General features: G+C 50.8%; 2 pseudogenes; both read left to right on the top strand.

Moving 5' to 3' along the window:
• LOC149345021 (uncharacterized) overlaps positions 1–15,440 on the top strand; it is a 48,159-nt pseudogene that overhangs the window by 8,888 nt on the left and 23,831 nt on the right.
• On the top strand, positions 7,866–12,995 carry LOC149345022 (uncharacterized; annotated as a pseudogene).

A 15,440-nucleotide genomic window follows, 5' to 3' on the forward strand; every position in this document is an offset into this window, starting at 1 on the left:
GATCGAACTCTCAGTTGGCGCTATCGGTGTGCCACTGCCCGTCGCGAACTCAGAGCGACCTGTCTCAATTTCCGCAGAGAACAGCTTCTCGCTCTCCTGTGGTCTACATCTTGGCGCTACGCCTTCATCTTTCAGGATCGCAGCGGTAATCTCTGGAACATCGCACTTTACCGCTAACGCTGCGCTCTGGCTTGGCGCTTCAGCGTTACCTTTATGTGACTCACAGCCACGCACTGGGCCGCAGATTAGAGCCTCAATGTCATTACCCTTGCACACGTGCTCAACTTTGTCGAGGTATCTATCCATATCCTCGCCGACGACCATGGGCGGCAGTTGGTCGCTTATTCTTGGACCGTTAGAGGGAACTGTCGTAGAAGCAAGAATAGGCGTTGGCGAGGTTTCGAGGAGATCCAGCTCCATCATTCTTACCTCGTGCTCTCTAAGCGCCTGGCGCTCCCGCCTCTCCTCTTATTTTTTATTTATTTATTTTACCCTCAGGGCTTACAAAAGCATTGTAGAGGGGAGGGGCAGAAATACAAGGGACACTATGCAATTTGGTTAATAAAAGGAAACAGAAAAAATATAAAGAAAACAACAACAACGATGAAAAAAGAACAAAAACGGCACGTATTCAAAGCACACGGGTCGGTTACAAATGTGCAATAGTTTGGTTGAACAGAATGCAGCAGAGTACAGCATCAACGTAAAAAAAAAGATTATAAAATGAAGGAACAGTCATACAGATCATGATAAGCGCCAGTGCAAGTTTTAAAAATAAAATAAAAAAGGGCTTCAAAGTATGTTAGTAAGGCAAGTACGAAATCGGTGGTTGTCGGTGATAGCGACCAGGTCAGCAGGTAGATGGTTCCAGTCACGGGATGTTTTTGGTAGAAATGAATGTGCATATGCTTCTTCCCTTTCCTCCTCGCGACGTTCCTTCTCCCTCTTTTCCTCCCGCTCACGCCGTTCAATGACATCAGCCCAGGCCTCTTCGGCTTCCTCAGCCGTCACGTCCTCGGTTCTCATGGCTTCAAGGATCGCATTATTTCTTTTTGCTGGGCCCAAATCAATGCCCAACTCCTCACAAATTTGGAGAAGTTCTTTGACCTTGCAACCCTCCATCGTTCACAATGGCCTCTTGCTGTTTGCCCTTTTAGAAAATACTTGCCGTACACTACTATATCACTACTAGTTAGCCACGCGCAAGCATTTTACACATTGCCTTATATCCCCTTCAGCGTGCCTTGGTTTTCAAAACACTCTTCCTAGGCTTGAAACACACAAGGTTAACACAATGCTACACCAAAATTCTCTAAGCTACCATGACCTGTGTTAGAGAAAATCTGGCGTTTGAGGAAAACTTCAGGCACTCACCGCGCCGAGGTAGCTGATGTCGGTCGATCCCATAGCTGCCATCCAATGTTGTGCCATAGAGGTGGTCCCGTAGCGCTCGTCACCCGTTTCGTGACTGAGCGCTGCCAGCTCTCTTGGAGGTAGCGAAGACTCCGAGTCCGGCGTCGGTGAGATCAAGAAAAACGCTTTATGCATTATGTACAGGGCATAATATAGTTGAACATCGTCACGGGGGCCGAGAACTACACAATGCGACTGTTCTCGCACAGCGACGATCAGCGAGACACCAGCACGTCACACCATCCGACTCCACTCGTGAGCAGCACTCGACTCACGGTGGGTCGGTCACTCGGTCACTCTCTGCAAGCTGCAGCTGCTATCCAAGCGGCAGCGGTGGGGCTTATATAGCCTGAGGAACGGCGGTCCCTCAGAATTGGCGAATCCAAAGGCAGCACTCGACGGCAGTCCGAAAGGACCAACCAGCGACCGCGCCGGCCACCCGCTTCAAATTTTGCCGCGGGCGGTGACACCCTGGGGAAAGGGAAAGCTGCGCCTCGTAGTCTGGCACCCAGCGACGTGTCCAGGCACGCTGCTCGCCGATGCTTCTCCTCAAGACCCTGTTGACTTACGGCGCAGCATCGTGGCTTGTCAAGGAAGCGTTAGGGCGCGCTGCCTTGCGACGCACTACCAGGGCTTGTCAATGGGACGTTCGCAGCAGAAAGTTTGCGGCCTGCAGATTTGGAATCCGGGCGGGTTTCCCGGCATAACAGCACCCCCGTTATCAGATAAGGCGCCGGGAAGACGAGCTGCTTCCACGTGGCTCGGATGCCTGGCGCGCCTCTTCTCAGGCTCTTCCAAGTTCATGTCCTGGTAACTTCACGTGCACCAGGTCGCACTCGCCGGACCAGGATCTCTTCTCAAAGCGTTGTCGCCAAGGCACCTCGACCAGCTTCGCTGCTCTCGTTCCGATCCCCTTGCTTCTCGCCACCGGTCATGGTTGGTCGTTCTGCAGACTACAAAACCTACCGGCAAAAGGCAACACCCAACACGAGCAAGTGCCCTCTGTCTCCCGTCAAACACCAGAAAAAGCCATAATCCAAATCAACTTAACTAAATTGATGGACCCTTTTTCTCCCGCTGCAACAAGAGGCATGTGTACGATCTGGTACACAAGGTTCAAACAATCATCTTGCAAAGTATCCACACACGAAAATAGCAGGAGAACTTAATATTCAGCAATAATAATGAAAATCATCTTGATCCCCTTGAAATCATTTGGACCGAAAACACACTACTGTGCAAGCAAATGAGGTCATTCATTTTTGCCCCTTTCTTCCTTCGAACATGATAGTTTGTTGAAAAGCGAGAGAAGGTAAGTAACGAGGAGGTCACTGAAAGAAGCGAGGCCTAAAATCCGCGACTTAGCGCATCGGCGTTCGCGTTCAACCTTCCCTTATAGCGGACAACGAAATTGTGCTGCTGGAGGGTCATGCTCCACCTTTAGCAAACGACCGCTTTCAGACTAAACGTTACTTAACCAGGCTAGAGGGAAATGGTCCGTTTCCACAACAAACTCAGAACCGGAGACATAACAAGCCAGCTTCTGAACCGCCCACACAAGGCAGGCGCACTCTCTCTCCTCTGCCTCTTCCCTACAACTCAGTTTGCAACTCAAATACAAAACTGGCCGTTCATGACCACTAGCATATTGCATAGCACCACTCCCATTCCGCGACCGCTCCCGTCACATTCAAAGACGAAACCTTTCGGAAAGTCTGGTGCCGTTAGAACCGGCTTATGGCGCAAGGCTTGTTTCATCATTTGGAACGCATTCTCTTCCTTCGAGTCCCACGTCACCTTAACGGGCTCCGATTTTCGAAGCGCGTCTGTCAGCGGGCTGGCAAGGTCAGAGTAGTCTCTCACATAGTGTTGGTAATAGCCAGCGAAACCCCCCAAAAAAGCCCTTATATCCATCCGTCTTAGTGGTTAGCTGGGGGTAGTTTACAATAGCGGCTACCTTGATGTCGGAAGGTCTACGCTAGCCGCACCCCACCACATGGCCCAAATAAGTCACTTCACTGTAACCTATGTGACATTTAGCTGGTTTCACAGTACGGCCTGTCTCTTTCAACCTGCAAAATACGACTCGCAAGTGCTCGAGATGTTCTTCCCAAGTGTCCGAAAAGATGGCAACATCGTCGAGGTATGGCAATGCGAACCCGCCGAAACCATGAATCACTCTGCCCATCAGGCTAGAGAAACAATACGGCCCGTTTCTAAGTCCGAAGCTCAAATTTTGGTTTGCCTCCATCTTTCTTTTTACAGCTGAGTGAATGACCAAAAAAAGCAAACACTAAATACAAGAAAGATGTATTCTTAGAATCCACAAACTTCAGCCGCGCCCTGCGCGGTCGCGGCCGGACGGCCGCTCGACCAGCCTGCGCTTCACAGAACCTGAGGGATTGATTAGTCACGCCTCTCCGCGACATGCATCCAAAGCCTAGGCAGCGCTTGGAAGGCTTAAAGCGAGAGGGGCGCTTCCTCCTTTCTCGGTCCCAGTCATGTCGTTTCCCTTTCTGACTAGCGCGTGCACTGTGGCGCTCTTTTGTGTGGCGACCGCGCACCCTTCTCTGGAGTCCATCACACCCGTCCCGAATCCTAGGAATTCTCCTGCGGTTCTTCCACAGCGCCGTAGTACGCTTTGGACCAGGCTGCGCCTGGTGAGTCGGCTTTCGTTTTACGCGACGCCTGCGAACTCTTGGGCTCCAAGGTGACAATTTCGGGCTCTTACGCACATTGCCGGCCCTCGATCGTACAAACTTCTTCCGCACTTTTCCCTTTTTAGCGCAACCATTCACATTGGTTTTTCTTATACGCCGCCGCTTTTTGGGAACTGCCCTAGCGGATCTGTTGTGCGATTCTCCGGTTATTTCGGTGCCCTCATCCTTCAAGCTACCAGCCTTCGTCTGACCAGCAAAATCTGGTCTTGAAGAATTCATGCACTCGTCCCGAGCAAGACTTTGCTTGCGCAGCCACAAAACCTGCGCTTTTCTAGCAGTGCCAGGCGACGGTTCACCTGACGAACCGTTCGGTGCTATTTCCTTTGAGCACAAGAGCTCGTTTTCCGGCAGTCTATCACAAGACGCTGGAGTTTGACCTTCACTAAGCAGATCTTTGACTCGATGCAGCGCTGAGCGGCATTCCTCACCTACGATCGAACTCTCAGTTGGCGCTATCGGTGTGCCACTGCCCGTCGCGAACTCAGAGCGACCTGTCTCAATTTCCGCAGAGAACAGCTTCTCGCTCTCCTGTGGTCTACATCTTGGCGCTACGCCTTCATCTTTCAGGATCGCAGCGGTAATCTCTGGAACATCGCACTTTACCGCTAACGCTGCGCTCTGGCTTGGCGCTTCAGCGTTACCTTTATGTGACTCACAGCCACGCACTGGGCCGCAGATTAGAGCCTCAATGTCATTACCCTTGCACACGTGCTCAACTTTGTCGAGGTATCTATCCATATCCTCGCCGACGACCATGGGCGGCAGTTGGTCGCTTATTCTTGGACCGTTAGAGGGAACTGTCGTAGAAGCAAGAATAGGCGTTGGCGAGGTTTCGAGGAGATCCAGCTCCATCATTCTTACCTCGTGCTCTCTAAGCGCCTGGCGCTCCCGCCTCTCCTCTTATTTTTTATTTATTTATTTTACCCTCAGGGCTTACAAAAGCATTGTAGAGGGAAGGGGCAGAAATACAAGGGACACTATGCAATTTGGTTAATAAAAGGAAACAGAAAAAAATATAAAGAAAACAACAACAACGATGAAAAAAGAACAAAAACGGCACGTATTCAAAGCACACGGGTCGGTTACAAATGTGCAATAGTTTGGTTGAACAGAATGCAGCAGAGTACAGCATCAACGTAAAAAAAAAGATTATAAAATGAAGGAACAGTCATACAGATCATGATAAGCGCCAGTGCAAGTTTTAAAAATAAAATAAAAAAGGGCTTCAAAGTATGTTAGTAAGGCAAGTACGAAATCGGTGGTTGTCGGTGATAGCGACCAGGTCAGCAGGTAGATGGTTCCAGTCACGGGATGTTTTTGGTAGAAATGAATGTGCATATGCTTCTTCCCTTTCCTCCTCGCGACGTTCCTTCTCCCTCTTTTCCTCCCGCTCACGCCGTTCAATGACATCAGCCCAGGCCTCTTCGGCTTCCTCAGCCGTCACGTCCTCGGTTCTCATGGCTTCAGGGATCGCATTATTTCTTTTTGCTGGGCCCAAATCAATGCCCAACTCCTCACAAATTTGGAGAAGTTCTTTGACCTTGCAACCCTCCATCGTTCACAATGGCCTCTTGCTGTTTGCCCTTTTAGAAAATACTTGCCGTACACTACTATATCACTACTAGTTAGCCACGCGCAAGCATTTTACACATTGCCTTATTTCCCCTTCAGCGTGCCTTGGTTTTCAAAACACTCTTCCTAGGCTTGAAACACACAAGGTTAACACAATGCTACACCAAAATTCTCTAAGCTACCATGACCTGTGTTAGAGAAAATCTGGCGTTTGAGGAAAACTTCAGGCACTCACCGCGCCGAGGTAGCTGATGTCGGTCGATCCCATAGCTGCCATCCAATGTTGTGCCATAGAGGTGGTCCCGTAGCGCTCGTCACCCGTTTCGTGACTGAGCGCTGCCAGCTCTCTTGGAGGTAGCGAAGACTCCGAGTCCGGCGTCGGTGAGATCAAGAAAAACGCTTTATGCATTATGTACAGGGCATAATATAGTTGAACATCGTCACGGGGGCCGAGAACTACACAATGCGACTGTTCTCGCACAGCGACGATCAGCGAGACACCAGCACGTCACACCATCCGACTCCACTCGTGAGCAGCACTCGACTCACGGTGGGTCGGTCACTTGGTCACTCTCTCCAAGCTGCAGCTGCTATCCAAGCGGCAGCGGTGGGGCTTATATAGCCTGAGGAACGGCGGTCCCTCAGAATTGGCCAATCCAAAGGCAGCACTCGACGGCAGTCCGAAAGGACCAACCAGCGACCGCGCCGGCCACCCGCTTGAAATTTTGCCGTGCGCGGTGACACCCTGGGGAAAGGGAAAGCAGCGCCTCGTAGTCTGGCACCCAGCGACGTGTCCAGGCACGCTGCTCGCCGATGCTTCTCCTCAAGACCATGCTGACTTACGGCGCAGCATCGTGGCTTGTCAAGGGAGCGTTAGGGCGTGTGTCCTTGCGGCGCAGCACCAGGGCTTGTCAATGGGACGTTCGCAGCAGAAAGTTCGCGGCCTGCAGATTTGGAATCCGGGCGGGTTTCCCGGCATAACAGTCCACAGAAATTACACAGGCAACTTCGTTGATTTGGACCTCAATACTGCCTATTCCTATGTGATGGTCACTCTTCTTCCTCCTAAAAATAAACGCACCCTCAAGTATACTTAACATCTATTCTTCTCCCAAGATAAAAAAATGTAACGTTCACAGCCCTCTTCAGTCGCACCCTGAAGGCTGCGGGCAGGGACCCCCTGGTGATTGTGGGCGACTTCAACGCTCATAGCACACTCTGGGGGTACGTGCGTGAAGAGCAGTGCGGACGCAAGCTAGCGGAACTTGCGTTCAGGCTGGGTCTGACCCTACACACCGATCCTGCACAACCAACGCGGGTGGGTAACTGCATGACTCTGGGCACGTGTCCGGACCTTACTATAAAAAAAAACAACATAAGACACGCGGAATGGACCAGCACCGAGGAAACCGTCGACAGTGACCACTGTATACTCAACACCAGCGTCAGAACCAAACCACTGGGAAGATCCCACGCCCAAGCGCGCCCGCCCGACTGGACAAAGTTCCAGCACATCTACACTAATCCGGCCCCTACGGCTACCACACGTGGTAACAAGAATTGGTTACACATCTCCGTTCGGTAGAAACTCAAGTTCAACTATCAGAGGCCAAGCCGGAGGTGAAAAACCACCTCCTGCACCTCATGGAGACGCGGCATAGCCTCGTCCGCAGATGGCGCCGCCAAACACATAATCGGAAACTCAAAATTCGCATCGCCGAGCATACCCAACGAGCGGCTGAGTGTGCGGCCCATCTCGCCAACTCAAATTGGGTGGACCGCTGCAACACGGCCGCTAGACAGATGTTTAGCCGGAGCACTTGGTGTCTCTTTCGAGCCTTGATCGATCCGACTAAAACCAGAGCCGAGACAAAAAAACATCTCATTCATTCATGCATTTTATTGATGGCAGAAACCAGTAGAGTGTATATGCTTATACATATTTAATTTCCCTGTCTGGACAGCCGAGGCAACAGGCGTATTCAAACGTCTGACGGGGCCTCGGAACCTTTATTGCACACATCCTTCAGAGAATGGCGCGATGATCGAAAGTAGCACTGCACTGATGGGGAGAAAAAAAAGAAAGTACAAAAGGGAAGAAAAGCAAAAATGTGTTGCAGTAAGCGGCTGTGGAAGGCAAGTAGCGGCGGAAACGCTAAGATGAGCGTCACCAACCCGTTTGCATTTTTTGCACAGCTTTTTCTTGGATTGCTGCTGCTACCAGAGGCGCCGCCATCGGCATGTCAAGCGTCAGTGACCATTCTTCGGACCACTGGAGGCGATGAATGGATCCCAGCGTTTCGACCCGCCACTTTTCACCAGCGCGACTATCATATCTCGTACGGCACCACGCGGCTATCAACGGAAACCACAAACACATCGACACGGACATCAGGGCCATCCAGTATAAAATACGGCTTCGCCGGATCCTTCGGCAGTGGGCGCGGAGGCAACGCTAAGATGAGCGTCACCAACCCGTTCGCATTTTTTGCAAAGGTTTTTCTTCGATTGCTGCTGCTACCAGAGGCGCCGCCATCGGCATGTCAAGCGTGAGTGACCATTCTTCGGACTACTGGAGGCGCTGAAGGGATCCCAGCGTTTCGACCCGCCACTTTTCACCAGCGCGACTATCATATCTCGTACAGCACCACGCGGCTATCAACGGAAGCCACAAACACATCGACACGGACATCAGGACCATCCAGTATAAAATGCGGCTTCGCCGGATCCTTCGGAAGTGGTGGTGGTGGTGTAAAACATTTATTTATACTATATACAAGAGAGGTATTGCTTGGACCGTGCCTGAAGGGCCCGGCTCTCACAATCACTAGGAGGGATCCCTAGTCCGGGACCCTGTGGCCTCCGCGGCGGCCCGGGCTCTTGTCACCAGGGCTCGTTGGTCCTGGAGAGTTGAGCAGCCGAGCAGGGCAGCCTCCCAGTCCTCTCGGGTGGGGTGGGGGTGGGGTAGGAAAGCAGGATTGGCAGGGCATGCCCACACCATGTGATACGTGTCCGCCAACACTTCCTCACAGTGTGGACACTCGCCCGAAAAGGCCGAATTGAGATGTTGGAGCACTGCCGCGCAGAGTACCGTGTTGGTGTAGAGGCGATGTAGCCAACGCTCCTCTGCCTTCTTGAAGCCTTTACAGGGGGTGGGTATCGGCCGTGAGCGTTTTGATACAGGAGAGAGATCTCCCGAAAAGTAATAGCCGGATTAAAATCAGTAGTCGGATCAGGCGGCGAGAGAGGCGATGCCCGGTGGTTAAGCGCGCGGGCGGTAGTGTCCGCTACCTTATTTCCCTCCGTCCCCGCATGTGCTGGGGCCCAGATGATGGTGCGGCGGGTTGGGAAATCCCGGTACTCACATCTGTGTAAAATTTGGAAGGCACGATCTGGAATTTGGCTCTGTTCAAAATTGCGGCAAGCTTCCCTTGAGTCGGTGATAATGACTCGGGACGCTGGATCCGCAGCTCCAAGTGCAATAGCAACTTCCTCCGCGAATGCAATGTTGGGGGCACGGAAGGTGAGGCCCTGAACTGTGTTGTTTTGGTGGACAACGGCAGCCGTGTGTGGACCGGACATGGTGTGGACCGGCCGCGTCCGTGTAAAATACCCCTGGTCGAGCGGCATACTGCTTGGAAATGGGCTCCGCTCGCGCGAGGCGGCGACCATCTTGGGCATCTTTTCTCATGTTATTGGGGAGGGGGCGAACCTTTATGGCGAAGCGCCAGGCCTCGGGCATGGATTCCCGCTTCTCCTCTTGGGTTGTGTAATTGATGTGGAGGCGAGTCAGTAGGCGGCTACCCGCACGTGTTTTGCTTAACCGCAAGTATTGATTGCTGAGATGAGCCTCGCGCAGCTCCCCAAAGGTGTTCGTCATCCCCAGGCCGAGGAGACGTTGGTTGGACGTTGCAATTGGGAGGTCGAGAGCTCTCTTATAGATTTTTCGGAGGATCACTTCGAGAGCGCTCTCATCGCATTTGCGCAGGTGGAGGTACGGTGCTGAATACAGGATTCGACTGGTTACGAATGCATTGGCCAGCCGCAGGGCGTCTTTGCATCGCAACCCGCCTCGTTTGTTTGATACCCGGCGGACCATACGGCCCACCTGAACCCCCACCTTGCGGAGTTTCTTCAGCGTGGTGTCAATCTTGCGGTTCTTTTGTATGTAGAGTCCCAATACTCTGATTTCATCGTGTTCAGGTATCGGGCCACTAAGCAGGGAGAGGGCAATTTTGGTTGTGCACCTTGGATTGGGACGTATGTGCACGAAGTCTGATTTGCTCGGGGAGCACACAAGGCCGCAGCGGCGTGCATAATCGTCCACAATAGCCGCCGCTTGCTGCAGGTTGGCCTCGATTTCTTCAACCGAACCGTGTGTTGCCCAGAGGGTGATGTCGTACGCGTACAGGGCATGCTGCACACCCGGGACCTCACCCAGCAGGGTAGGGAGCTTCATCATGGCCAGATTGAAGAGAAGAGGCGAGAGGACTGCTCCCTGTGGAGTCCCTCGCGTACCAAGTTGGTACGGGCCATGTTCACTGTCTTGGAGTCGGATATATGATTGCTGATCTGTCAGGAATTGCTTAATATATTGGAATGTGTTGTACCCACAGTTCACTTGGAACAGGTGGGAGAGGATGATATCATGCGTCACATTCTCGAAAGCACCCCGCAAGTCCAATTCGAGGACCACCTTGTCATCGCTAGGGTGCCCGACGGGATCAAGAATCCCTCTATGAAGTTGCAGCAGCACATCTTGTGCGGACCGGTGTGGGCGGAACCCGTACATCGTGTCTGCAAAGGCGTTGTGCGTTTCGAGGTAGGTGGATAGTCTGTCACGGACCATGGTCTCCATCAACTTCCCCACACAAGAAGTGAGAGATATGGGCCGGAGGTTGTCAGTGTTGAGAGGTTTGCCTGGCTTGGGTATGAATGTGACGAGAGCCGTCTTCCAATCCACTGGGAGAGACGTACCTCCCGTCCAGACGGCATTGAAGTATTCGAGCAGCCGCTCGTAGGCCGGTTCGGGTAGGTAGGCGAGAAGTTTCACAGTTACCTTGTACCTGCCCGGGGCTGTCCCTCGTTTCACTTTGGCCAGGGCCGCTTTGAGGTCGTGAAGCTGGAACGTTCGATCCAGCTCTGCGTTCTCAGAACCTGCATAAGAGTACGCCGGACCACGCGAATCCTGGTCTGTGTACAGATATTTGTCTCGGAGCGCGTCAGCCAGTTTGGCTGTGTCTCCGTTGAAGGCGTGAATTGCTCGTTGAAGATGTTTTTGTGTTTCGGTGCGGGTTTGGGTCGGATCAATGAGGGCGCGGAAAAGGCGCCACGTGCTCCGGCTTGACATTTGCCGAGCAGCGGTGTTGCATCGGTCGACCCAGTTCGGGTCGGCGAGTTGGGCCGCATACTCTGCCGCTTGTTGGGTGAGTTCCGCGATGCGGATTTTGGGTTGCCGATTGTTCTTCTGCCGGCGCCATCGGCGGACGAGGCTGTGCCGGGCTTCCCAGAGTTGAAGGAAGTGGTTGTCCACCGCCGGGTTCGCCTCTGAGAGCTGAATGTGCTGTTCGGTATCTTTGAGTTCGCAGATGAGGTGTTGGGACCAGGTAGTGTAACCTTGATCCGCTATAGGGGTACGGTTAGTGTAGTTGGATCTGAATTTGGTCCAGTCTGGAAGGGTTGCTTTAGTGCGAGGTCTTGTAAGGGGTTTGGTGCGGATTGTGGTCGCAAGAATGCAGTAGTCGCTACCCAGGGTTTGCTCGGTGTTGTGCCATTTTGCATATCTAATATTTTTGGTAAAGGTGAGATCTCGGCACGTGTCGCGTGCCACGGAGTTCCCAATGCGAGTGGGTTGTGCAGGGTCCGTGTGAAGAGTAAGGCCCAACGTTGACGCAAGTTCCGCCAGCTTGCGTCCTCGTTTTTTTCACGTATGTATCCCCATAAGGGGCTGGGGGCATTAAAGTCCCCAACGATTATGAGGGGGTCCCAGTTCGCCACCTTTAACGCCCGACTGAATAAGTCTGCAAATGTGACGTTTGGAAGTTTGGGACAGCTGTAAAAGTTGAGTACGTGTAATGGGGGGTCCTGTTTGCGTAGCGGAAGGATCGTCACCATCGCATACGAGAAAATCGCCTTGTAATCCAGGTCCACCGGGGAGGCCGTATAATTTTTATGTACGCAGAGGGAGCTCTGCGCATCCTGCTGATACACTGAGTAATTTGTGAGGGTGGCTGCGTCCCCCGGCTCTTGGAGGGCCACTACAGCAGGAGGACTGGGGTACGTTGTTAGGAAAAGCCGTAGGTCGGCCCGCTGAGTACGGACCTTGAAACCTCTGCAGTTCCACTGTAAAATTTGGGCAGTGGGCGCGGCGGCAACGCTAAGATGAGCGTCACCAACCCGTTCGCATTTTTTGCACAGGTGAGCAAACGTTACGGGAAATCATTTAGAAGTAACATCATCTGCTTACTGTTGCTGCCGTGCCCACAGCCGCTTTGTGAATTGCTCTTGAATGTGATTGTGTCGCTCCGATATCGGCTTTTGCTTAGCGGTGATATCGAAGCAAATCCCGGCCCTATTGACCAAACGATTGCTGAACAGCTGAAGATAATTGCTGAAGACATTCAGGAAATTAAGAAAGGTAAAGCTGTAACCAACCAGAAGCTTTTTGCAATAGAAAAGAAGCTTGAAAAAATTAGTGGGCTTGAAAAGCAAGTCACGGAGTGTGCCAGGAAAGTTAAGGAATTAGAACGTAACCTTACTACCATGACCAGCAAAATTGATGAGCTTGAGAACAGCAGCCGTCGCTCTAATCTAATCATTTATGGTGTTAAGGAGCAGGAGGATGAAACTCCAGACACTTTGCATGAAACTGTCACGAAAACGGTCTTTGAGGGTATACTTGGAATTACAAAGACAGACATTGAAAGAATTCATCGTCTGGGCAGACCAAGTAAAGACAATGAAACTAGACCTAGGCCTATAATAATGAAGTTTCTTGACTACCGAGACAAACTTAGCATTCTTAAACAATGTTCTAAACTAAAATATTCCGGTTTCTCCATTGGAGAAGATTTTTCGCTTGCTGTCAGGAATGTTAGGAAAAAATTATGGAACCGCACTAAAGAACACCGTGATAGGAAAGAAAAGGTATCTCTGGTATATGACAAAGTGAAAACAAATGGTCAGCTCTTCTCACGGGATAGTGAGAGCAGTGACATTGTTCCAGTTGAGCCAAAAAACGAAGATCAAAGCAACAGTGGAAAGCGAATCACCAGGAGCAAACGTCAATAACTGTACTCAACTTAAATGCACGCAGTATTACAAATAAAACACATGAACTTGAAGCTATTGTGCTGGTTTTTAAACCCGATATTGTCGCAGTTACAGAGACATGGTTACACAAAAACATTTCAGACCGTGAAATTGTGCCGCCGGGCTACACAATTGTAAGAAAAGACAGAGAATCAAAAGGAGGGGGCGTCGCTCTGCTTATTAAAGGTGACATAAAATATTCAGTCATGCCGGACGTTCCAACAGTTGAAGCAGTTTGGTGTAAGATTTATCTGACAAATGGTATCGCACACGTTGGTGTTGTTTATCGGCCACCAAACGCAGAAAACTCGTACCTAGATACCTTGTTTGATTACATGTTAAAGCATATGTCTGGCAGCAGGATACTAATGGCAGGAGATTTTAACTTTCCAGAAATTGACTGGATCTCTCTGGGTTCAGGAACTGTGGCAAGCTCCATAATGGTTGATTTTTTATTCACATTTAATCTAACTCAGCTTGTTTCCCCGCCCACTCGCATCCAGGGAGCGTCCAGAACAATTCTCGACCTAATATTTGTTACAGACCACGTCCTCCGCGGTACAATTAACATTCATACACATGAAGGCCTTTCTGACCATGAACTGGTGGTGTGCACCTTGTCCTTACCGAATGTCGTCCGCTCTCATCGTCCATTTAAAAGTGTACACGTATTTAATAGAGCAGATGACGCAGCCATACTTACATACCTTGCTCACGAATTTCCAGATTTCTATGATCTCTGCACCAATGAACAAACCAGCATAGACGAGGCATGGCTTCAATTCAAAGCTCATATTGGGCATTGCATTGACAGTTTTGTGCCCTCAACCAAAAAGATCATCCGTAAGCAAAATCTTGGATCACGCGTGATATAATACATACGAAGCGCAAAATAAAAAGGCTACGCAAATCTAATAAGTTACGAGCTGTCCCAGCCTACCAATTGCGGATCCAGGATTTAACAAAGTCACTTAAGAGTAAAATTAAATGCTCAAAAGAACGTTCCTGCTGTAGCACTTTAAACAATTTTATGAAAACTGCCCCGTATAAGTTTTGGCATTATCTAAATCAACGTCCAAACCCTCATCCACCGGTATCTCCCCAGGAAGGCAGAGAAAAGGCAAATTCATTCAACCGGTACCTTCAGTCCATTTTTACGCCAGACGACAACCAGCTTCCTGAATGCAGGCCCAGCACTACCGCCCACGTCAAACTTCCAGGCATTCCTATTATATCTGAGAGGGGACTGTTATCGCTTCTGCTGAATCTAGACGAGAAGAAAAGCAACGGACCGGACGGAATGCCAAATGCTTTTCTGAGACGGTATGCGGAACCAATCAGTAAATTCATTTCTCTTGTACGAGGTCTGTTAACAAAGTATCCGACTTTATTTTTTTTTACGAACACCTAACGGATTTGAAACAAGCACGCTTGCACCAGCCTACCTTGAACCTTAGTGCACATGCAGAAATTTTTTCTCGCCTGCCGATAGCGTCAGTCACTGGTACGCAGCGTTTGAGTGAGGCAGTGCGCAGTGCTCTCGTCGGTTTTTTCTTGCAAGGAAAATGGCGGTGCGACAGGAGTAGCGCTACTGCATCAAATTTTGCCAGAAACTTGGCGACAGCCAAGTGGAAACTATTCGGAATATTCAGACGGCTTTCGGTGAAAATTCTATGAGCAGCACACAGATTAAGCAGTGGTATAATTGGTTTAAAGACGGCCGCACATCGGTGCAGATAGAGCCACGCTCCGGTCGGCCATCAACATGCCGAAATGACCCGGTCATTGCCGAAGTGAACGCTGTGGTGACGCGGGACCATCGTGTGACTATCCGAGAAATTGTGGAAGAGGTGGACATCACCAATTTTTCTGAACATTCCATTATCACCGAAAATTTGGCCATGGAGAAAGATGCGGCGAAATTCGCGCCGAAGCTGCTCACGGTGGAGTAAAAGCAGCTTCGTGTTGAAGTCTCACAGGATATGCTGGATTCCACAAACAGTGACCCCGATTTCATCAACATCATAATAACTGGTGACGAGTCTTGGGTATACAGGTACGACCCGGAAACCAACTCCCAGTGGTCACAATGGCAGCATTCCACGTCACCAAGACCAAAGAAGGCCCGCCAAGTGCGCAGCAATGCGAAAGTGATGATGACTGCTTTCTTTGACTCCCTCTGTGTGGCAGACCACGAGTACGCACTCCACAGGGTCAAACAATGACCAAAGAGTGCTACAGGGATGTCCTCCGTCGTTTGCGTGGTGCTGTGCGGCGCAAGAGGCCGAAGTTGAGGCCAACAGGAAATTGGCGCATCTATCATGACAATGCTCCTGCACATTCCTCGCACTAAATTCACACTTTTTTGGCGAAAAACCAGACTGCTGTAGTCCAACAGACTCCTTACTCTATTGATATGGCCTC

Source organism: Amblyomma mixtum, chromosome 5, assembly GCF_055824585.1.
Source record: "Amblyomma mixtum isolate Tamu chromosome 5, ASM5582458v1, whole genome shotgun sequence".
Lineage (NCBI taxonomy): Eukaryota > Metazoa > Arthropoda > Arachnida > Ixodida > Ixodidae > Amblyomma > Amblyomma mixtum.